The following is a 25,859-nucleotide window of genomic DNA, read 5'->3' as shown; positions in this document are numbered from 1 at the left end:
CCTGCGCTTTAAAAGGAGGACAGCTCCCAGTTTCCCCAAGCACTGTAATGCCTCAGGCAACATATCAAGTTTACCTAGAGCTGCTGGTAAAGCAAGCCATTTATAATCTCTATACTTTTTTGTCCTTGGGGGTGAGTTTTGCTTCAACCTCATTCTAAAATTCAAGTAAGAATGTCCCAAATAGAGTCTAATAGAGAGAGAGCAAGTGGCAATGTATCTGGAGCACATTTTATACTTTAGCATTTTTAATGAGATGGTGAGAGCCTGTTACTCATATGATTGACCAGTTGCCTTCAATATGCTTTCCATGGCATTTTAGAAGTATGATTTTTTCTTTTCTCTGTTGCTTATATTAGTGACACTAAATATTTAATCACTAACTAGGACTACAGTAGCTGTTCCTCAGAAGTGATGAATAATGATCCCCTGTACATTTGTGAACTCCCTGTTGTTGGCTGATTAGGTTGACTTTGTATGGAGAGATTGAACATGGATGGCCTTTGCTTATAGTGAACGAAGAAAATGTAATGCTGAGAACACTGACAAAACATAAAATGTAAAGGCTGCTTTGTCATTGCTATGTAATTATAACAGTATTTTGAATAATGAGGTTCACCTAATTTTTTTCAGATTTATTAAAATGTCTTTTAAATCTATTCCAAAATTTACCCTTTTTTATTTCAGTGGTATATTTCTGTCCCCATAGGTATGATTTTTAAATTTTTACAAATGGAGAAACTACATCATGGAGAAATTAAATCACTAACCCTTGACTGTACATCAGTAACAGCATAAGGGCTAGAATCAGATATTCTGATTTATTTTAATAGGCTCATTTCACAAATCTAAGTTGCAATCTCACTTCCATGTTTTTCCTTACAGAAGCAGTGGGAACATAGCAAGTTACCTGTCTTTCTTAAGTTCTAGGTTTTCATCAGTGACAAGGGAACAATAACACCTCTCTAAAATATACACTTGTTACCATGACTTAAAATAATGTATGCGAACTGCCTAGCCTGGTTGTAACATACGATAGATGTTTTATACATGACAGTTTCTCTGTTGTTCTTAGTATTATTATTTGTGTATATTTAGCTGGTGCTTCCAATACAGTGATAATACCAATTTCTGACTGTATTAGTTTGCTAGGGCTGCCACAACAAAGACTGGGCATTAAACAACTGATTTTGTTTTCTCATAATTCTGGAGGCTAGAAGTCTGAGATAAGGGTGTTGACAGCGTAGGTTCTTTCTGAGGCCATATCTCAAGCCTTTTTCTACCTGGCTTATAGATTGCCATCTTATCCTGTATCTTTATATGACCTTACTTCTGCACATGTTTGTGTCCAAATATTTCTCCTAAGGACACCAGTCATATTTATGAGAGTCTACCCTAATGACTCCATTTTAATTTAATGACCTCTTTAAAGATTCTGTTTCCAAATATGGTCACATTCTGAGGTCCAAATATTGTTACATTCTCATATACTGTGCTTAGGACTTCAGAGTGTGTTGTATGTGTGTTTGTGTGTGTGTGTGTGTATGTGTGTATTTATTTATTTTTTTTGCAAGGGTCAAGACAACACAATTCAGCCCATCATATTAACTTTCAATAATAAGTAACAATCTGGTTTACTTATCTTTTTGGGACATATTTACTATGAGGAAGGACAAATAATATGTTTTTGTGGATTATGAAAAAGCAAGTACTACTTTATTTTCATGTAAAAAGCCATGTCTGATTCCCAAAATAAATGACTTCATATTTGGGGCTAATAACTAAACTGAAGTGATTTTGGGGGGAAGCTGCAATGAGTTCTAGGTGATTGCAGTAAAAATGGTGAATGCAGAGTTGACATGGGCTGGACATTATCACAATGTTGCTTTGGTATTGACTCTGTTATTCCTTAGCTTTGTGACTGTGCTTCTTTTTTGGCGGGGGGGGTGTTCTTAGTTCAGTACAACAGGTATATGTCTACTCTTGGTGACTGATCAAAATAACACAGTTTTAACAGTGATATTGCAATAGTTGAACCCCTTCATGTAGAGTACAACTACCTGTCCAGAAGATATCCAGCCATGTACTACGAAAAATAGCGACATTTATTGAAGAAGCCACAAGATACAAGAAAAATCGTACATAGGACAATGGTGCCTCAGTCCCCTTCAAAGTAGGCACCTTGGGAATTCATACAATTTTTCTTGTTGCCATCAGCTTCCCCATCATATTTTCCGTAATCTTGTTCAATGATCTGAAATCTCTTCCCTTTTAAAGGTGTTCTTTGTTTTGGGAAAAGCCAGAAGTCATAGGGCACCAAATCTGGACTGTAGTGGGGCTGTGTCACCTGGGTGATTTGACATTTCGCCAAAAAACTCTTCATGAGATATGATGCGTCGTGATGAAGCTGCCGATCCCCAGTTGCCCATAGCTGCAGCCTTCTGAATCATCCAAATAGTTTTCCTCAGAGGAATGCTCAAGCTTAATGCAAAATTTGATGCAGATTTTTTGCTCTACTTGTTCAGTCATTTTGAATGTGATGGCCACACAATACACGTGCTCACTCAATGGCATCCACCACCCCCACTGATTATTACAGTGAAGTTGTCATTGTTCATACATGTGCATTTCAGTACACTCTCCTTGGCTGCCAGATTACATCAATGTTGCACAAACCATTCTTGTCATTGTTAACAATGGCTGGACTTTTTCTGGACAGACCTGGCCCTATTGTTGCAAATGGCAATTCAGGGTATAAGCCATATTGGGTGGAGAGTACAATGATATAAACTGGTTAAGCACAGCATAACATAGTAGCTGAGGATATTGGGTTTGAAACCAAACTGACCTGGATTCAAATTTTAAACTCATTGCTTATTAGCATTGGGAACAAGATACTACCTGAGAATATTAATAGTTGACTCATTGGATTACATGAGGCTATTATGAAGGTCGTGTTACAGCAACTTTGAGGTCATCAGTGCTCAGTAGTGTAGTTATTATAATTATTAAGATGATAATAGCAATGAACATGAAGGGTTAGAGATTTTGCTCCAGTATCTTGCAGTAGCTGTGACACACGGGATCAAGAATTTCTCTCTGATTTAATGTGAGAAAACCTACACTGCAGTTCTCACTAACCCAATCAGGAGTCAAACAAACAAACAAGCAAACAAACAGCATCAAAATCTGTGGATATTTTCCCTATTTACCCACATGATTTTGTGAAGTTCATTCCTGTTAAAGAAACTTTTATACTATAAAGCGATGTATGAATATAAGCATTTTTATAATACTTAGCAGTGGTGCAGCAGCCTTTTCCTCTCCTTTCATTTGACGTTAAAATTGAACCATTTTAAGAGCCCCTTCATGGCCACAGGTCCTAAGTATATCATATTCTCAGGAATCTATTTAGAGAGCAAAAGTATTGTATTTAAATGTGAGAGAACTAACAGTTCAACTATGTCCAGGTAGATAACATATAAATTCAGAGAGTATCTACTGAATCTGATTTGATAAATCCTAATTTATCAGTCTGGTTCCCTACATTTATTACCTGATTTATCTTCCATCTCCGAGGAATCTTACCCTTTTCTCTCTGTGTTTCAGGGGTAACTTTGAGATAATCAGAACAAAATTTCCCGCTTTTGCAGACAGAGGATTCTAAGCAAGTGTTTATCATTTTGTGAACTACTCTTAGCATTGCTTTAAGAAGAGTTCCTACTCTAAGCTGCTGCTGCTACTGCTCCTTTTTTTTTTTCCTTCCTGGGCACAGTTCCTTCTTGCCTGGATAAAATCATTGTTCAATGAAAAATCATTGTTCATTTTGATACACTTTTATTATATAGCATCTTCTTTTTTTACTATAACTGCCCTTTCTGACCCACATCTTCCCACAAAATTCAATTTGCCTGTCAGTCACACCCAAAATTAACCTTTCTAAAACAAACCTTTGTATTTGCTAAATATAAGCTTTAGGGAAGTTCGGTTGTTTTTATATGATATAAACTGGTGAAAGGGGAATTTCTTCACAATGAGGACGTTTATTATTTAACAGAAATGCTACAGAGCTTGAGGTCATACATGCCATCATGCATAATTGACTGAATACAGCTCCTTTTTGTCCTTCCCTGAGACACAAATTCCATTCTATTTCAGTCATTCTCATTCAGTTACATTTACTGTCATCCTATCCCAGCCCATCTCCTGCTGTCCTACGCCAGCTCTCCCATTTCATCTGATTCCTCGCTAATACATGTTTAGGCACCAACCTGAAGCAAGGCATTTTTTTCTAGGTAATAAAACCACTATAAATAATCTCTACATTTTAAGCTGTTGTAGGGCCTGAGGAGGTAATTAATATTATGATAGCAAGAATTAAAGTTTTAATATATTTTGGATGCCTGATGCCAGCTATGATATTCAAACATGGCTAATGGCTTGGTTGGTTGGAGCATCATCCAGTACACTGAAGGGTTATAGGTTTGATTCCTGGTTGGGGCTCATGCCTACAGGCACAACCAATTGATATTTCTCTCTCACATCAGTGTTTTTCTCACTTCCTTTCTCTCTAAACGCAATGAAAAAAATATCCTTGAGTGAGGGTAAAAAAAGTAGATGGCTAGTGTATATGTGGACTAAGGAAAAGAAAACATAAAAACTTCTTCTACACACTTTCCAAGATTAATTCAAAGGACAGTATTTGGTCTCTCTTCTTTATGAGGTAAAGAGGAGGTTCTGGTAGACTTATATATCCTTTCAGTAAGATTTAATTTGGTTGTAAAATATGGACAAATAACAAGGACAGTGAAGAGAAAAGTTAATAAATATAAGTGAGCGCTATGCCACTCCAGCCAGTGACCAGGGCCCAGAAAGCCAAGATGTCCTGAAGGTATGCTTTAGTCACTACCTAGCCTATTGGCTCCTCCTCTGCTATGATGTTATTAGTCTTGGGAGTCTACTGTACTTACAAGTTGGGCTATTTCAGTTACAGAGAAAGTGCCACAATTTTTTTTATTGATTTCTGAGAAGTGAAATTATGAGACAAGTGGCATCACATATTTTTAAGTCACTAAATAAAATATTTTAATAAATGAATGCATAATATTGTGGGAAAAAGAAAAAAAATCAGATTGCTTATCAAAACTGTTCTAATGAAAGAGACTAACACTAAAATAATATTTTGAAAGTCTTTCTGGGTTTTTAGATTTAAACTGACACTAGGCTTAAGAAAATTTAATTCAGACCTCTGCTCAAGATGGAGGCATAGGTAGACATGCTTTGCCTTCTTGTGCAACCACAAAAAGAATTACAATTAAACCTCCAAACAAATAACACCCATAACTTTCAGAAAATCAAGCTGTATGGAATTCCAGCAACCAAGGATTTAAAGAAGCCACATTTGCCCAGACAGTTAGGAGGGTTGGAGAGGTGAGGAGGTACAGTGTGGTGCAGAGAGGCGGTGGCAGAGCAATGAGCATGAGCAGTCCGACATTCATGTGTGCTGGATACAAATTGGGAGAGATACCTTGGGAGAAAGTGATCCGAGCCCCAGGCCACACTGCACAACCCAGGGTTCCAGCACTGGGAAGATAAATCCCCATAGCTTCTGGCTGTAAAAACTAGGAAGGTTGGGGCACTGGAAAAAACTGCTGGATTTTCAGGAGATGCCATTTAAAGGATCTACACAGACTTAGAACATGTGCAAACCCACCCACTCTGGTATTCAACACCATAGAAAGAGCTGGAAGCATGTCATTTGCATGTGGGGAGGGGGTGAAATAACTGGAAATGGGGTGAATGTTGGACAAACCTCCAGAAGCCAGGCAGTGGCACAGTCCTCTCCCCGAGCAGCACTCCCTATACAGCTACAAAGCAGTGAAGTGGGTTGCCCCACCCTGGTGATTATCTAAGGCTCCACCCCATACAATTTACAGGTGCCTTTTCAACAATAGACCATGCTAATAAGAGAGGGAGTCAAAGCAGCTCTACTTAATACACAGAAAGGAACACAGGGAGGCTGCCAAACTGAGGAGATAAAGAATATGGCCCAAATGAAAGAACAGAACAAAACTCCTGAAAAAGAACTAAATGAAACAGAGATAGCCAACCAGCAGATGCAGAGTTCAAAATACTGGTTATCAGGATGCTCAAGAAACTCATTGGGTACAGCAAAAACATAAAGGGAGAAATGAAGCTTACACTAAGTGATCAAAGAAAAATTTGCAGGGAATCAACAGTGAAGGGAAGGAAGCTGGGATTCACATCAGTGATTTGGAACATAAGGAAGAAATAAACATTCAACCAGAACAGAAATGAGAAACAAGAATTTAAAAAAAAGCAAATGAAGATAGTATAAGAAGACACTAGGACATCTCCAAACATGCCATCATCTGAATCAGAGGGATGCCAGAAGAAGAGAAAGAGCAAGAAATTGAAAACCTCTGAAAAAATAATGAAAGAAACTTTTCCTAATTTGGTGAAGGAAATAGACATACAAGTCCAGGAAGCACAGAACGTCACAAACAAGTTAGACTCAAAGAGGATCACACCAAGACACATCATAATTAAAATGGCAAAGGTTACAGATAAAAAGAGAACCTTAAAAGCAGCAAGAAAAAAAGCAGAGAGTTACCTACAAAGGAGTATCCCTAAGACTATCAGCTGATTTCTCAAAAGAAGCTTGCAGGCAAGAAGGGACTGGCAAGAAATACTCCAAATGATTAAAAGCAAGGACCTACAACCTAGATTACTCTACCCAGCAAAGCTATCATTTAGCATGGAAGGACAGATAAAGTGCTTCCCAGACAAGGTAAACCTAAAGGAGTTCATCATCACACAACCATTATTACACGAAATGTTAAAGGGACTTATTTAAGAGAAAGAAGAAGGTCAAAACTGTGAACATTAAAAAGACAACAAATTTACTACTATCCATATCCAAATCTAAAAAACAAACAAACTAGCTAACTAGCCAAGCAAACAAGTAGAACAAGAACAGAATCATAGATATGGAGACCACTTGGAGGGTTTTCAATTGGGAGGGGGAAGGAGGAAAAAGGGGGGGAAGCTGCAGGGATTAAAAAGCATAATTGGTACAAACTAGACAGGGGGATGTTAAGAACAGTATAGGAAATGGAACTTATATGCATGACCCATGCACATGAACTAAGGGTAGGGGGAAACTGCTGGAGGGAAGAGGGATACCAGGTGGAGTAGGCAAAGTAGGAAAAATTGGGACAACAGTAATAACATAATCAATAAAATATACTTAAAAGAAATAAATTTAATTCCAATACATAAAGCTCCATTATGTATTCGAAGAAACAGAGGTACATATTCCATAAAAAGAAATGGCCTGCTAGCTAAATTTGGCTACTTTATATATGATTTTCCAGCTAGCTCTTTGATCATGCACAGTTTATTCCACATATAATATATATTACAGATGGAAAAATTTGCCTCATGTCATTGAGTTTATTTTGAATAATTTTAAAATTTTCTAAGATATGCATATTTTGTAGAGTTTATATCTCTAAGTTAATATGTTTGCTTTTGGTACTTTTTATTTTGAAATAATTTCAAATTTATATTTGCTAAAATAGTATAAAACTCTCCTATCCTTTATTTAGGTTTATCAGTTGTTAACATTTTACCCTATTTAATTTCTTATATTCTCTCTCTCTCTCTCTCTAAATATATTTCTTTTCTAATCCATTTGGAAGTGCATTGCAGATACCACATCTCTCCTTTCCTAAATACTGCAGTCTTTACTAAAAACAAGAATTATCCCTTATATAGCCTGAATATAGTTATAAAAATCAGAAAAATTTAAAAACATTAATGCAGTATGGCTATTCAATCTGTACTATATATTCAGACTTTGCCAATTTTGCAATAAAGTTCCCTTAGAGGATTTTCTTTTCCAGTCTAGGGTGTGATTCAAGACTATGCATTCCATTTCATTGTCTTGGGACTTTTGTCTCCTTTAATCTAAAGTATTTCCCCAGCCTTATTTTGTTCTTCATGAAATTCACATTTTTGAAGAATACAATAAATTATTTTATAGATTGTCCTTCAATTTGGATTTGCTTGAAGTTTCCTTATAATTAGGTTCAAGTTCTTCATTTACTGCATAAATGATGTGTCATTGTCAGTCTGGTATATCCAAAGGCCCATGTTGTCGGTTTTCCCGTTAACATTGATCACTTGATGAAAATAGTTTATACCAGATTACTCTAAAATTAATGTTTTCCTTTTATAATTTAAAGATAATCTGAGAAGAGAGAGTTTTTGACTAAGTAAATATCCTGTACTCAATTAAACTTCTACTCACTAGTCTTAGTGTTCATTGATGATTCTTTCTTGAATTGGTTATTACAGTAATGTTTGCAAAATAGTGAATTTTCTAACTTCATCATTCCATATTTTTTAGTTGTCCTTCTACTGTAGTTTTTCATTTTCTCTTATTTATTTATATCAATATATACTAACTTATTTTATTTAAGAGGTTACAGTCCATTACTCCTATTATATATTTTGATGTTTAGTGTCCAGACATTATGAAATATGTAGAGATCATGATTACTCAAAACAATTTATACTTCATTACAATGTTACATAAATTGAAAAAATAGGGAATTCTATAGCTTTCATTTATTTCTGCAGATCCATTTCTATTCTTTTCCACCCATTCTCGGCCCTAGGAGCCCAATCTATGTGTACTGTGGCCATAGGTTCTTTTGTTCTGTGGTTTCTAGGTAGGTTGGCCCATGAAGAGGGCTACCAGGACGTAGAAGTGAGAAAGAAGAGTGAGATTATATATTTATTTATTAAATAGTATTTAAAGGAACTTAATTTTTGAGCTATTTTTAATTTTGGATTACAGTGTATAAATTCAGTTCAACTTTTGCAGGTGAAAAGTGGGCTACTGGTGTAAGATTTGGTCTTTTTAGGAAAAGTAAATTCTTATTCTCATTTTACTCGAGATATTTTCATCTATTTATTTTAAAGTATATTTTATTGATTATATTATAGTTGTCCCAATTTTCCCCTATGTCCTCTTCCACTCAGTACCACTATTCCCTCCAGCAATTCCCTTCCACCCCCTTAGTTCATGTCCATGGGTCATGCATATAATTTTTGGCTACTCCATCTCCTATACTGTTTTCATTGTCTATTCTCCCTTGTCTATTTTGTACCTAACAATTTATTTCTTAATACCTGCTCCTTTTCCCTCATTCTCCCCCTCCCCCCTCCCAACTGATAACCCTCCAAATGATGTCCATATCTATGATTCTGCTCCTGTTTTGCTTCTTTGCTTAGTTTGTTCTTTAGATTCAATTGTTGATATTATAAATTTATTGCCATTTTAATGTTCATATTTTTGATCTTCTTTTTCTTATATAATTCCCTTTAACATTTCATGTAATAATGGCTCAGTGATGATGAACTCCTTTAGTTTTATGTCCTCTGGGAAGAATTTTATCTGTCCTTCCATTCTAAATGATAGCTTTGCTGGATAATGTAATCTAGGTTGTAGGTCCTTGCTTTTCATCACCTTGAATGCTTCTTGCCAGCTCCTTCTAGGCTGCAAAGTTTGTTCTGAGAAATCAGCTGATAGTCTTATAGGTACTCCTTTGTAGATAACGCTCTGCTTTTCTCTTGCTGCTTTTAACATTCTCTGTTTATCTGTAACCTTTGGCATTTTAATTACAATGTGTCTTGGTGTGATCTCCTTTGAGTCCATCTTGATTGGGATATTCTGTGTTTCCTGGACTTGTATGTCTATTTCCTTCACCACATTAAGGAACTTTTTCCATTATTTTTTCAAATAAGTTTTCAATTCCTTGCTCTATCTCTTCTTCTGGTACCCCTGTGATTCAGATGTTGGTACACTGGAAAATGTCCCAGAGGCTTCTTAGTCTATCCTTGTTTTTTGAATTCTTTTTTTCTCCTCACTGTTCTGATTGAATGCCTTTTTCTTCCTTATGTTTCAGATTGTTGATTTGATTCTCGGTTTCATCCCCTCCACTCTTGGTTCCCTGTAAGTTTTTCTTTATTTCACTTAATGTAACCTTCACTTCTATCTGGGTCTTTTTTATGCTGTTGAAGTACCCAATAATTCCCTTGAGCATTCTGATATCCAGTGTTTTGAACTCTGCATCTTATAGGTTGCTTATCTGCATTTTGTTAAGTCCTTTTTCTGGTGCTTTGTTCTGTTCTTTCACTTGGGCTGTATTTCTTTGTCTTCTCACTTTGGAAGCCTCCCTGTGTTTATTTCTCTATATTAGGTAGAGCTGCTTTGACTCCCTGTCCTAGTAATGTGGCCTAACATAAAAACATGAACCTATAAGTTGTAGGGTCAAAGCATTAGGTAATCTCTAGGATGGGGCAACCTGTTTCACTGCTCTGTGGCTCTGTGTGTGGGAGTCTTGGAGGGCACATTGCCACTGCCAGGCCTCTGGAGTTTTTCATGGGAGGAAGCTCTCTCCTGGCATTTTATCTGTTGCCAGTCACTTCAGTTTCTCCCTGTGTGCCACTGGTACCCTTCCAGATGTTGCCCTGGTGCTGAATCCTAGAGGGAGTGAGTCTGAATAAAGTCCTGAGTCCACTGTGGGCCCATAAAGAGGAGTCTCCTGAGAATCCCACAGTTTCTTCCATTGCCCCAACCCCTAGTGGTTTTTATAGCCAGAAGTTATAGGGATTTATCTTTCTGGTGCTGGAACCCTGGGCTGGGTGGGTCTGGCCTGGGGCTGGGATCCTTCACTCTGAGGTGTCCCGCCCAATTTTTACCTACCACACAGGGATGTGGGACCACCCATTCCGCTTCCCCATGCCTCTTTTTATGTTTCCAAGTCTCTTCCAGTCCTACCCCTCTGGACGAATGTGGCTTTAAATCCTTGGTTGTTGGACTTCTATACAGTTTGATTTTCAGACAATTCTGGGTGATATTTGTTTTGTAGTCTAGTTGCGATTTTTGCTGTAGTTGTACCAGGAGGCAAGGCATGTTTACTTATGCCTCCATTGAGACCAGAAGTCCTATTTTCTTACTTATTTTAAAATTATATTTTATTGATTATGCTATTACAGTTGTCCAATTTTTCCCCTTTTGCCCCCTCTACCCAGTACCCCTTACTTCCTCAGACAATCCCAACACCTTTGTTCATGGCCATGGGTCATCCATGTAAGTCTTTGGCTACTCCATTTCCTATACTGTACTTTACATCCCCATGGCTATTCTGTGACTACCGATCTGTACTTCTTGATCCCCCTCACCTTTGCACTCATTCCCCTACCCCCCTTCCCAGCTGATAACCCTCCAAATAATCTCAGCATCCATGATTCTGTTTCTGTTTTCTTGTTTGTTCAGTTTATTTTTTGAGATTTAACTGTTGATAGATATGTATTTATTGCCATTTTATTATTTATTATTTTGATTTATTTTTCTTAAATAAGTCCCTTTAACATTTCATATAGTAATGGTTTGGTGATGTTGAACTCCTTTAGTTTTTTCTCGTCTTGGAAACTCTTTATCTGCCCTTCTGGGTAGAGCAGTCTTGGCTGTAGGTCCCTTCTTTCCAGGACTTTGAATATTTCTTGCCAATCTCTTCTAGCCTGCAGTTTTTTTTTTGAGAAATCAGCTGGCAGTCATATGGGAACTGCTGTAGGTAACTTTCATTACCCTTATTGTTCTGCAGTTACACTCTGCTGTGTAGGTAGTGTTTCCTTTTTTATTTATCTTGTTTAGGATTCATTCTTCCTCCTAATTCAGCACTCAAATCTTATTATTTCTAAAAAAAAAAAATCTCTTTAATATTGTATCTCCCCATTCTCTTCAATGTCCCTTACTGTAAATCATTTTTAGAATAGTTTGAAACTTCTCATATTCTTCTTTGTGTCTCTCCAAAGCTTTTCCATATTTTGACCTGATTTCCCCTGCTTCACTCTAGATAATTTTCTCGTATCTATCTCCAGTTCACTGACTTTCACTTTAGGTTTGTTTAAATTGCTGTATAATCTACCCGCTGAATTTTAAAATTTTAATGATTGTTTTATTCCTGTTTAGAATTTCTATTGGTTTCTTTTAAAATCTCTCTAACTTGGTTCATGTTATCATTTTAAACATACTTTTTAAATAGTTGCTGTCACATCACTTTGTCTTTAAAGGGTGTCTTCTATGCTGATATTTGTCTACTTGCCTGTTCTTGCTCTTGGAGATCATGTTGTATTATTGTATTCTGTAATTTTAGGATGTGGGCTTATCCTTAATGGAGATTTTGATGTGAGGTCTCTAGTGTGGTTTTGTGTTTGAATTTTCTAGGAGCCTAGGATTCTTGTCAGCCTGGAACATATTTTTATATAATTTTTTAGTTTGGAGAGTAACGTGAGCCATGTGAATAGTATAAATTGGAATTCCAAACTGATAAGAAGTATAGGTCATTGCTATGAGTACCTCAGTCCTAGATAAGATTTTCTAATGACATTCTATGCTGGTAGGTGGTTTGTTCTAGTCTGTAACTTCATTGAGAATCCCATGACAAGCCCTCATGTTCAAACTCTGCCCTTCTTAGGTTTAAGGTCTTTTCTTCTTGGTATTTAATCACCAGTGTTTAGATGAGATCAATAATTCTGCCTAGGGAAACGGCACCCTCACATGTTCACTGAATTTATAATTTATTCTTTCTCCCCCTACCTGTCCCGACTGATATGATTTCATTTCCTTTCTTTGGGAACTCAGTTGAACATTAAACGAATTTTAACAACATTTTAGATATACTTCACTTATGATATACTCATCCATTTAAACAAACATTTCATGGGTTTTAGTATATTCAGTTCTGCAGCTTTCTCCACTATTAATTTTAGAATACTGTCATCACCTCAAAAACATTGAGTAACCCAAGGACACAAAGATTTATGATTATATTTGCCTCTAAGAGCTTTATAGCTTCAGCTTTTAAATTCATACTAGACGCACTTTGAGTTAAGTTCTGTATGTAATGAGAGATAGGGGTCCAAATTCATCCTTTTGCATTTGGACATCTATTTTTTCCAGCACCATTTGTTGAAAAGACCATTCTTTCCTCTTGGATTGATCTTGGTACACTTGATAAAAATAAGTTGATCATCAATGTGAAGGTATATATTGGACTCTTAATTCTGTTCCATTGATCTGCATGTCTGTCTTTATGCCAGTGCCACATTTGTTGTGCACTTACTGGGGCTTTGTAGTAAGTTTTCAAATGGAGAAATGTGAGTCTTTTAACTTTGTTTCTTTTCAAGGTTGTTTTGATTTGAATCCCTTATATTTCTATGTTATTTTTAGCATCAGCTTGTCAGTTGCCGAGGGAAGGAAAGGACAGATGAGTTTTCATATGCAGTGTATTGAATATGTAGATTAATTTGGAAAATTTTGCCATCCTAATATTATTTATTTTCAAAATTATTTATTTATTTCTTAGAGAGAGGAGAAGAAAGGGAGAAAGAGAGGGAGAGAAACATTGACACGGGAGAGAAACAGCGATCATTTCCTCTCACACATGCCCCAACCAGGGCTTGAACCTAGGCAGTTCCCTGATTGGGAATCAAACCAGTGACCCTTTGCTTTGTGGGACAATGCCCAACCGAGCCACACCAGTCAGGGCCATCTTAACAATATTAAGTCTTTCAATTAATGATCATGGAATGTCTTTGCATTTATTTAGCTTTCTTTCAACAGTGTTTTGTAGGTTTTGGAGTAAAAGTTTTGTACTTCTTTTAATTCATTGCTTTTTGATACAATTTTAAAGGGGATTATTCTCTTCATATCATTTTTGATTATTTACTATGAGTATGGAAATACAGTTCCAGCAGAAGCAACACCTGCTTGAGTGTGGTTGGTAGGGTAATAATATGGGTGTAATAATTATAGTTTTAATTTAGACATCTCACCTAAAATGTCGTTTGGTGTGCTTGAGTGTGATACTGTTATGTTACAGAATTACATACTTATGATTTTGTAATAAAAAGTTTTGTATTAAAAAAGGGTCATTATTTGTGCTGGACCCTGTACAATTAATTTTTATATATTAATTTAATAAAAATTATTTTAATTTTTTGTTAATTAGTATAAATTTCAAAAATTTTATATTCTACAAACTTGCTTAACTAATATTTTAGTTGTTCAAAATAATATTTTTTTTAGTGTATTCCTTAGGATTTTCTATATACAAAATCATGTCATCTTTAAATGGAGATGGGCTTATATTTTCTTCCCAATTTTAGATAATTTTTATCTTTGCCTAATTGCTCTGGTTAGAGCCTTCAATACAATGCTAAACAGAGTTGATGAGATCAGACATCCTTATCTTGTTTTTGACCTGAATGTGATAAATCTACCTTGAATTTCTGGGATAAAGTCCACTTAGTTGTGGTATAGTATCACTTTTGTATTTGGCTGCAGCTTATTTCCTGATATTTTGGATAGGATTTTTGTGTCTGTATTCATAAGAGTAACTGGTCCAGAGTTTTCTTTCCTTGTAATGTCTTTGCCTGGTTTGAGTATCAAAGTAACACTGTGTCATGGCTCAAGAACTATAGACTCTGCCTTTTCTTAGATTAAGTCCATTTTCTTGTGTTCCTTTAGTTGCTGTTTGTTTGTTTGTTTGTTTTTTCCTTTTGCAGATGTAACAAACTACTTTAAACCCGGTAGCTTTTATCACAACAAAAACTGATTGTGTTATAGTCCTAAATCAGTATTATTGGGCTGACATTAAGGCGCCAGCAGGGTGTGCTCTTCCTGGGGGGTTAGGGGAGAACCTGTGCCTTGCCGCTTTCAGCTTCTGTTGGCTACTGGCTTTCTTTGATTTGTGGCCACATCACTTTATTCTCTGTGACCAAGGTCATGTTATCTTTCCTGCTTTTGTCCTTATCAAATATCTTTCTGGCTCACTCTTATAAGGACATTTCTGTTCAATTTAGGGCCCACAAAGATAATCCAAGTTAATCTCTCCATTTTAACACAGAAGCATCTGCAAGGACAATTTTCCTTTATAAGGTAACAGTTACAGGTGTTGGGAGTAAGAGCTGATGTTTTTGGGTGGCGTTATTCTGTTTTCTAGCCTACTACATGCTGCATGCCTTTAAGACGATTTCCAGGGACTTTAAATGTTTTAATATTTTTAGTAATTTTCACTAGTTATGATTGTTTATGAGGAACAGTTAGCACATCTCTTCATGTTGCCATTACAGAAGTGATCAATGCATCTTTGTTTTAAAGTTTGCATTAATTTTATTTTTTAATATAATTTTACTTTTTGAATTTATTTTAGTGATATTGGTTACTAAACTTATATAGGTTCAGATGTACCATTCTATCATATATCATCTGTACATTGTATTGTGTGTTCACTACCCCAGTCAGGTCTCTTTTCATCACCATTTATCCTCCCCTTTAATCTCTTCTATCTCCTCCCATCCCACTGTCCCTCTGGTAATTACTACACTGTCGTCTGTGTCTACATCTAGCATTTCAAGGTGCTTCTATCACATGACTTTTTAGTTTATGTTGTCTGTTACATTTGGGGAGCTGGAAGGAACTCTACAATCTTTAAAGCTTCAAAGTCCCATAAACTCAAATTGATATAGAAGAGTCCTCAGTTAATGACAGCTCCCATGGATATTCATTTATCCATCCAATAATATATTGTAAAAATTGATATTTTATGATAGTGGTTCATACATATATGTCACAAAAGAAATTTTTTAAATGGACTTAGGAGACTGAATTTTATAATGCTTCCTGGGGGAAACACCTTAAAGCATGTAATGATCAGAAGCTTGAAATAGTTGGTTTGGAAGAGATCTTAGTTTTTGCATCCCCAGCATTTATTCTCCTTACTTTAGGTAATTGCACCTTTATTTTACTTTGGGAAGTGACTCCTCTCCCATTCTCTGTCCATGCGGTACAACTGGTCCTTTCTCCCTTCTACTCCAAGTTAGACGTTGGTATAAGAACTAGACATGCCATTGAGAACATGCCACCCTTGGCACAGTGATTGGTATGCGACGTAAATGTGAACATGAGTGTTGTTGATGGTGCTGGTAGTGTGGTTTGGTCATGAATGTGTACATGCATGTGGGTTTTCCATTGAGATTTAAACTTGGACATTTTTGCTGAAACTATGGGAAGAGATGCTCATTATCTTTCATGATTAAGGAATGTGATATATATCTGAACATTGAAAATACTGTTTTTGCTATTATTTGAGGTAATTAGTGTGAGAATAAAGTCACAAACAAGTTGGATCTGGGGATAGAGTAGACCATTTGATATGATATGGCAATATCTAACAGCAGCAAACAAATTGGTTTATCCTTTACATGAGGCAATACATTTCTCCCCATTTATAATATGCTTTTCTCCACATACTCCTTCATCTCTTAGAACTTGGCCAGTTTTTGTTGAATGTATATCACTTGCAACTAAAAAGCTTCTGCACAGCACATGCCTTACTGTTAATTTTCCAAAATGTATGAATTATGTCATCCAATTTAGGCATTTGGCAATAAAATTACTCATTGGTTACAAGTAAAGCCAGCTTCCTTTGACCGCTTAGAATATTCCACTTACTAGTTTTCCTGAGAGCTTTAGAGGTTGTTTGATTAGGAATTTGAGACAAGTAGGATGTGATGGTAGCCTCACCACTATGTAGAAACCAGCTTTGTTGTTGTTGTTGTTATTGCTAGTATTTATTTCTACTTCCTCAGATTCATAGTCATGTAAGTAGAGCCTGCACTTAATAAATCTAGGTACTTAGGTAATTCCTAAGCACACCCAGTTACAAAGACCCCTTGTTAGCAAGTCTGTCACTCTTTGACAGCAAAAGCCAAGAATAACCTATGACTTCTGTTGAGCCTTCACTACCACCAGTACCTCCAAACACATACACCCAAGGATACAGAGAGAAAAGAACTGAGTCAAAGCTCCCCCAGAGCAGCAAGCGTAGTTTTGAACAAACTTGAGTTTTCTCCTACAGATATCATTGGGAAAATAAGAGAGATGGCAGGGTTAAAGTCTACAATGGAATTATTTTAAGGCATCTTGATTTTGTGTATTGTACTTGGTTGTGTTTTTGAAGATTTGAGAGGAGAGTACAGGGGATGGTCTGTTTGGATTTGCAGAAATGTGTACACATCAGTGCAAGCCGCACAGTTGCAAGCCCTTGTGAGGGGCCCGCTGGGAAGCTGGGCCACAGGAGAGTGAGGCCTGCCCCCTGCAATGATTTACTCTCTTTCCCAAGGAAGTGCACGTAGTGGGAAGGCTCAGGGGAGTCTGGGCGGCTAAATGAGCTGGTTGTGGACAATGGCTCATTTTGCGGAGGAGAGGGAAGGATTTTGCTAAATTAGGAAATAAGATAAAGAAAAGGGCGGAATTCTTTTGTAATTTTGACATTTTTTCCCCCCAGTAGTATAATTTTTTCTAGTTTGGTGTATAATCTTAGATAGAGGCCACTTGTCTTTACTGTTCTAGGTTTTCTCTTTCTTTCCTGCTCTCATTTCTGGAAGACCTTCCTGAGACCTCAGTTATGCTTGTGTGTGAGAAATATTTTCTCCTATTTCTTTAGAAAGTACAGGCCACTTGTTTCTCATACAGGTCCCCAAAGTGTTGGCCACCCTCCCACGCCCTCACAAGTTCCTCTGTATAATTACACATTGGGATATCTGTGCTTAACTTGTGGCAAGCAGACTCCTTAGAGACAGATGAGTAAGAGGAAAGAAAAGAAGTTTAAACTGGTTCACATAAGTTTTATTGCTTCATGATTTTGGGTTCTTGAGGGACAGATAATAAGAATGAAGAAAAAGTTGAGATTTTAAAGAATATGATCTAAACCTCAACATAAACATCTTTAAAAATAAATGAAAACTTAACCTTTAATAAGTCAGCGGTAACATTTGGGTCTTAGTTGCTATAACATTATTAATTTTTCTTTTGGGTATACTAGGTCCACAAAAGCTTTTTAAACAGTGCCTTTAGTTTATATTATTAATCTGCTTAACAAAATATTTCTTTGAGGTTTTGCAAAGGTAAATTTAAGCTTAATCTGTGGCGATTTTTAATTTCAGTAGCTGAGCTGAAATTAATGAACTTTTATAATGGTGGAGTCCATTTTTAATTCAAACTACATTACCTTAGGACCTTTTGTTATTTACAGTTATTTCTGAACCTTCTAAATTCTTGGTCACATGTCTCTTTTAATCCTTCTTTGATTCTTTACATTCATCTTTACTAGGCCACAGGGCCTAGATCTTGGATAATCCAGAAGGAATCAAACCAACCCTACACAGAGAAAGAGAATGATTTTCAGATTTTTCTTATTTTACTAATTCTCTAAGACTTTGAATCATTATTACTACCTACAGTGTGATTGCTCGGACCCTGAGAAGTTCTTCCTTTGGTTTAATCCACACAACTTCTTTATTTTGGACTTGGATTATTTATGTTTGTTCCCTCAATACCAGTCACCTGTATTTTCCTAGTAGAGCTTTTCTGATAGCACTTCTGTTGTTGCTCTCAGGCTTCATCCTAAACCTCAACTCTGCCTCTAAGGAAGAAGGAATGAGAACACCAAAGAGAAAGCTCCCAGAATAGAGAAACAAATATTGACAAACATTTCCTTCGAACTCCTCATTGACTATGGTCCTAAAGAGGGTTAGATTCATTTGACAGGAAGAGTCTATATAAACAGAATCAATCCTGAATTATTTTTACCAAATTGTCATTTAATGTGCTTTCCTCATATCATTCTTTTGCTCAAAACCCTGCCCAGACTCCATTCTGTATCATTGTGCGACTCCTGTTTGCCTTCCCTAGTCCAGCAGCATTCTGTGCAGGCTGCAGTGTGTGGCCTCGCTGCTGCTTACAACACAGACCCAGTCCCTCCATCTCTTGCCTTTGTTCAAACCTGCCCCTTACATGGGAAAGGATCCCTTCCCTGGCAAAGGATCCCTTCCCTTATCGGTCTTTCCTGACCCTATCATATTCCCCTGGATTTTATTCACAATTCTACTTAAAATTATTTTATTTTGCAGCACTCTTAGGCTTTAAGCAAGTTGCAAAAATAGTACACTGGGTTTCTAAGTACCTTTCCCTAGTTTTCCCTAATGATAACATGTTATGTAACCATAGTGCAATGATCCAGACCAGGAAATAAAGTAATCTAAATACATTATTTAAATTTTGCCAGTAGTCCATATTAATGTCTTTTTTTTTTTCTGGCTCAGAATCCACTTCATTTAATTGTCATGTCTCCTTAGTCTCCTCCAATCTGAGACAATTTATCATGTCTTGTTTTGTCTTTTACAACTTTGACACTTTTAAAGAGTAATAGCCAATTATGTCACTGAATGTTTCTTAATTTGAAATTACCTGATATTTTCTTATTAGTTTGATGTTATATATTCTTGTCAGGAGTACTGAAAAAATGACACTGTGCCCTTCTTACTACATCGCATCAAGAAATGCATGTTGTTAGGTCTTTTCACTAATGGTGTTCACTTTGATCACATAACATGGTGTCTGTTACTTTTTTTACTATCAAGTTACTGTATTAGTTTCCTGGGACTGCTGGAACAAAGTACCACGGGCTGGGTGACTTAAAAGAAGATGCTTATTCTTTCATAGTTCCAGAGGCTAGAAATCTGAAGTCAAGGTTTTCTAGGGTCGTGTTCCCCTGAAGCATCTAGGAAAAGTTTTGCCCTTGACTCTTCTGGATTTGATTTTGCAACATAGCTCCAGCTTCCACCTCCACGGACACATGGCATTCCCCCTGTGTGTCTCTCCATGCCTTTCTCATCTTATAAGGACACCACATACTGTATTAAGGGCCCACCCTTCTGCAGTGTTAATTTTACTCACTGCATCCGCAATGACCCCATTTCCAAATAAGTTCATATTCTGAAGTCAGGAAGAATGTGAATTGTGAGGGGAATTGGGAATTACCCAATTCAGTAGAGTTACTGTTTCTGTTTTTGTACTGTAAGTACATTATGGGGAGTTATTTTGAGATTTTGCAAATACCTGTTTCTTCTTATGCTTTTGTACATTAGCTTTACAATCCACAAATGATTCTTCCCTGCAACAGTTACTACTGGGGTGCTTGCAAAATGACAAATTTCAATTTCCACCATTTCTTCTACATTTATCAGTTAGATTTCTAATTTGTTCTATTGCTTATAATCTACTACTACTATTATAATTGTTATGCTCAAATTATTCCAGGTTTGGTCACCAGGAGCTCCTTCAAGTTGACGCCCATTCTCCAAGCCTTGTCCTATGTGGACTGATGAAGCAAGCGTTCCTTGATGAGCGTACTCTGAATCTTGTTGTTATTTTCTCAGTTATTATTGTGGAAGTTAGTGTCTCATCCTGGCACTTAGTTTTGTACACTTTTACTTTCACTTAACTATTTTTATTCTCTAATCTCATCTCGCAGACTAGAAATGGTTTCTTTTGTTTCTTCAATTTTCTTTTTACTTTCAAGATTAAGAATTTCAGGATTAAGGACACAGTAGGTACTTTAATTAATCTAGCTTGGTTGAGTAGTCTATTGATTTATGAAATCATAGTTCTATTCCCTCAGAATCCAAGATTCTGTAGTTTTTTTTGAGGAATTTAAAAACGAATGTGTGATGTTCCTTTTGAATATAGCAAGTCTCTACTTTTGGCATAAATTTCTGAGCACCTGGGTTTCTTCGTATTAAATACTAAATACTACTGACAATGCTTCCATGGTTTTAAATTTCCTACTAACTTTAATTAAATACACCAAGCAGCTTTTTACCCGCATCCCCAAAGCCTTAATTATAAGAGCATATCAGTACACAGAAACAATTACTAGTTCCTTCCTGTGACAGGGTGGAGTAAGTGCATCTGGATAAATGTTTGCTGGAGGATTAAACCAAAGAGAGCCAATTCTCATCTAAATGTTTTGAGTTAATTCATTTGTGAACAGCTTTTGCCAACTTCATTTTAGATTCAATTCTTGAATACATATATACCAGCAATAACTTGATTAAGAACAGAGGCTTGTTTGCAAGCCTATTGCATCCCTTCCATGGGATGCTGCTTAAATGAATAGCATCAATCAATATTGCATATTAGGAAAAGTCAAGTTAAATCCTGGGTGTGCTTTTTGTTGCATTTTTAGAAATGGAGTAAACCTCAATCGAGGATGAAACGTGTGCAATGTAAAAATGTAGAACATTCTGTTCCTTTTAAGCCCTTGCCCTCTGCAAAGAAATAATTGCATATGGCATCAATAGAATTAAAGAGGATCCCTTGTCACACATGGCTTCCTGTTTATCTACATGGATGCATACTTTCATAAACTCTTGAATATGGAGCTAACATACTGTGACTTACCAGACAGGACCTGTTTGTGGGCAGGAAGCTTTATTTATTCAGCTTTCTATATCTAAACTTACCTTTTTCTATAACTACCAAAAAGTATTTAATATGTGACAAACATTATACTAAAATTCTCTCAAAATTCTACTTATATAGTAATGCTTTTTTTTTTCTGAGGAGAAAGGACAGTGTTGCATGGAAGGCATTTTTATGTTCAGTGCTCGATGGATCAGGCTCTGCAAGTTTAGGGGCCACAGTGGGGAGAGCTAAATTGTTCTGCTGAGTTTGGTGTTTCAAGACCAATCTGGGAGGGAGGAGAAAGCCATCAATTATGGGACATGAGACTGAAATCTGCATGGGGGTAGGGAAGAAATGTCAGGAGAGGACAAATGCAAGTAAACCACCCAACAAGCCAAAACCGAAGCAAGCAAATCCAGAGAACAGGAATGTATGGTATAGATTTTGAATTTGCTTGCCTTGGGATATGCAGTGTAGCCCTCATCCGATAATGACCAGCTCTTAGTAAATTCTAAAATGCAAATACTGTTAAGAGTCTCGTTTATTTGTTTTATGCAACTGTGACAGCTCATTTAGGAATAATTGTTCAAGAGGTAGAAGAGACCACGAGTAAGAAAAATTTTTTTTCACTTCCCTGTCATCTTGGAAATGGTTTACAACTCTAACAGTGTGGAAATGGACTATTGAGCTAGTCTTACTTAGTTCTTGAAGGATAAAGAGAATATGGACTAGCTGATATTTCATTTAACACAAAACAATAAAGAGCTAGGCATTATTGCCCATATGTGACATGTAAAAGAATGGAAGCTTTGTGAAATTATGTGCATTGTGTACAAGCCAGGATTTGAACCCAGGCTGTCTGACTCCAAGGCTACTCTAACATCCTACTTTTAGGATTTAAAACACAATAAATTCTCAAAAAGTATGAATAGAGGTATATAAGAAACATGTGGGAGGCCTCTTTTAAATGGAACATTTTACTCCTGTGAATGTTCTGTTTGCATTTATAGGGCGGACATAGGCAAAGTTACAATTACTGGCTTTTTTGCACACATTAACTCATTTATGCCCCTGAAGAGTCCTATGTGGTGGCTGATGCTCAGGGATAGGGTAATGTGCCCAAGGTTAAAGAAATTTAAGTGGTTAAGCAGGGACCTGCATGCAGGCCACATGGCTCTAAAATCTGTGCTCCTAACTATATTCTGTCCTTGAGATGTAGTTCTATTCGGCTGAGGGACATTATATTAGATAAGTTGCTATAATAACCCAATATATGCCCAAGTTAGTAGTCAAATGGAGCTGCTAATAGAAGAAAGTCGCCCTGGCCAAATGGGTCAGTTGGTTGGAGTATTGTCCTGTGCACCAAAGGGGCTGCAGGTTTGATCCCCGGTCGGGGCATGTATGGGAGGCAATGATTGATGTTTCTTTCTCACATTCATTTTTCTTTTTTCTCTCTCTTTCTCCCTTCCTCTGTCTCCTAAATCAATAAAAAACATATCCTTGGGTGAGATTAAAAAAATAGAAGAAAGTCTATTTGTGTCCATTGGGAGGGGCATAAATATAAGTTACCTGCCACTCAGGGAGGCTCACAGGAAGTCTTCCTTCTGTCCCTCCATGTGTATTGTTCATCTCTCCCCAGCTATACTGGCATCGCTCTTATGACGATTATGAATTGTGGGGGTTTTGACTTGATCCATTTCACAAAAGGATCTCTATTTAGCTTCCCTCAAAGTCTAATTTTCTTTCTTTTGAGCACATTCCTCTAACTTTGAGGAGGGAGAAGAAAACTGCTAAGTGTCCCACCCTAGTTATTGAGGTGGATAAATCCCAGCTGCCAGGGAGTAAACCTCTTTTGCTGTGGGTTCTAGCCTTCCTGTGGATGTGTATCCCAACTGGTCTTTTTTCCTTCCTCAGCTTCATTTCCTTAGGAGAGCAGCAGCCAACACAAAGATTCTCTTTCGAATGAGCTGGCAGGGGCCTGAGTTCACTGCTGGCTCTTTTCAATGACAACTTTCATGGTCGGGATTTTGGCGAGGAGATCTTAATTCCAGCCTAGATGGGCCTCTGCAAGGACTTGTTTGTAGAGGATAATAGACAATCAGCTCTATAGAAAAATTTGGGTAGCTTTTGAGGAGTTGATTAATACCAAAAGATACTGCTTAAAACAATGGTGGGAAGGGTGTTGGCAATGGTAAAAACATAAGTCACTGATTCTTGCTTTGTCTTATTTTACTTGGCTGCTGTCATAAGCAATAAAACTTTTCTTTTGTGTAACTGCTTGGCATTGTCATAGGTGAGAACTAGAAAGCTTGTGTCCTCCTCCTGGATTTATCACATAAGCAAAACACTTAACCACAGTACACCTCTTTTCCTTCCCTTTCCTAAGAGAGCAAAATGTTGCCCTTACTTGGCTACTTTTATCATATATTTCCTGTTGTGACCTTAACTCCCTTGCAAATATGAAGCTCTAAATTATGGCATAAAACTGGAAACCAGTGCAAGACCAGCACTGATAAGGGAGCTCTCTAAATAACTGAGTGAATTTAATGCCTAACCTGGATTACCAGAATTGAATTTGGTGATTCCCAACAGATGGAAGCCTGGATCCTTTGAGAATAAGGAGACCTCTGAAATCATCTCCTCCATTCACTGCACAACTGATACCAGCACAGCATTGTGTGGTCCATCTGGTCAACTCCTGGCCCAACACTTTTCCCTGAGGAGAACGAGAAATACTAAAAGAACAAGCAGTTTGGAATAGATTACTCATTCATGTAACTTACAAATACATATGAGGAGCTGCCTACACAGATTCTGGTTGGATTAGAAAGTGTTCCTTGTGGAATGCTGTCACTTGAGAAATGCTGCTACGTCTGCTTCTTTCCATTTTAGAGTGTTGTCCTTAGAATAGTTTGCCTCAACCCCATTCCATGCTGTGGGGGAATAATTCTGAGTGTTGGTGGGAGGGAAACAAGGGTATAGTACACAAGGAAATAGCAAGAAGGACACACAAATTAATTGCTCCTTGTGTCTTTTTATCTTGTCTGAAAGTTGCTGTCACGATAGGGCATTGCATGCATAGGATTAGAGGGGTTTAATGACTGGAGTAACTGGAACACTGGTAACGTCTGACAAGAGTGGCACCTCCAGCTACAACAAGCTTGTCCCAGAAGTCCCTTTGCTCATTTTGTAGAAGGGATGTGAGACTGATTATGAATAATGCTGCAGAGGCCGATGTTGGTTTTGCTACTAAAGATGACGAGACACATAGACACAGAGAACAGACTGATGGTTCCTAGAGGGGAGCAGGCTTGGGGGACTGGGTGAAAAAGGTGAAGGGATGAAGAAGTATAAATTGGCAGTTACAAAGTAGTTCCTGGGATGTAAAATACAACATTGGGCATATCGTCACTAATATTGTAATAACTCTGTATGGTGCCAGGTGGGTACTGGAACTATCAGGGGGATCACTTTGTAAAGTATATGCTTGTCGAACGACTGTGCTGTACACCTGAAACTAATACAGAATAATATTGAATGTAAAATGTAACTGAACAATAAATTTTAAGAAAATGGTGAGACAGTAAAACATAAGAGGTAATTAAAAGTTGTATTATGTAATACATGTACACATATATGTATAAGGAGCACTTACAGTGTATATTATATAGTATACTGAATTATATTAAGACGTTATGTGTATATATTATAATGCTATTTTCTCATTATCTGTGAAACACATTATAATACAAGGTAGATTTTTAAATGAACATTATTCTTGTCAAAACCATTGATTATGTTTCAAGACTAAGAAGGCTGATAATGTGAACATGCTTGCTCTGATTTTCTTATATTTTTATAATCTAAGAGTTCTTTAAGAAAAGCATTAATAGCATTAGTTTCTTTAAGAAAAGCATTAATAACATTAGTCTACATTTCTTCATTAGGAAACTTTTCTCCTTCAAGATATTTTTTAAAATAAATAATGCTTCAGAGCTAAATATCTGCTGGCATTAAGTGTGAGAACTAGTTAAGGTAATGTCTCTCAGTGCCTATTCTAGCACCAGGTGCAAAGTTCCTCTCTTACGGCAGGAATCAGGACAGTTTGTTTAGAATGTGATATGAAGAACTGCTGGTGGAACATGCTGAAATCTAGAAAACTTTCCATAACTTTTGTCTACCTCTGTTTTAGTTTGTTTTGGTTTCCATATTCTATGAGAAGGGAGATAATCATCCTTTTATCATATTTTGCCCATTCAGTCCACTTGGGAGACTTTCTGGAATCCTGAATAGTTTTATTTTTCTCCTGACCTTTCTAGAAGCTCAAGGATTCAAACCCAAGCTTTTTTACATGGAAAGATCAATAAGTATTACTAGTGTAATGAGGTGTACAGTCACTACACTACCTATTTAAACTCCCATTAGTTACAATTTTAGTTGTTAAGCATCATTAAAT

This window comes from Pteronotus mesoamericanus, unplaced genomic scaffold, assembly GCF_021234165.1.
Source record: "Pteronotus mesoamericanus isolate MK-2021 breed Mesoamerican mustached bat unplaced genomic scaffold, CSHL_Meso_final scaffold_167, whole genome shotgun sequence".
NCBI lineage: Eukaryota > Metazoa > Chordata > Mammalia > Chiroptera > Mormoopidae > Pteronotus > Pteronotus mesoamericanus.
The sequence above is the reverse complement of the archived record's forward strand: the minus strand, read 5'-3'. Positions refer to the sequence as shown.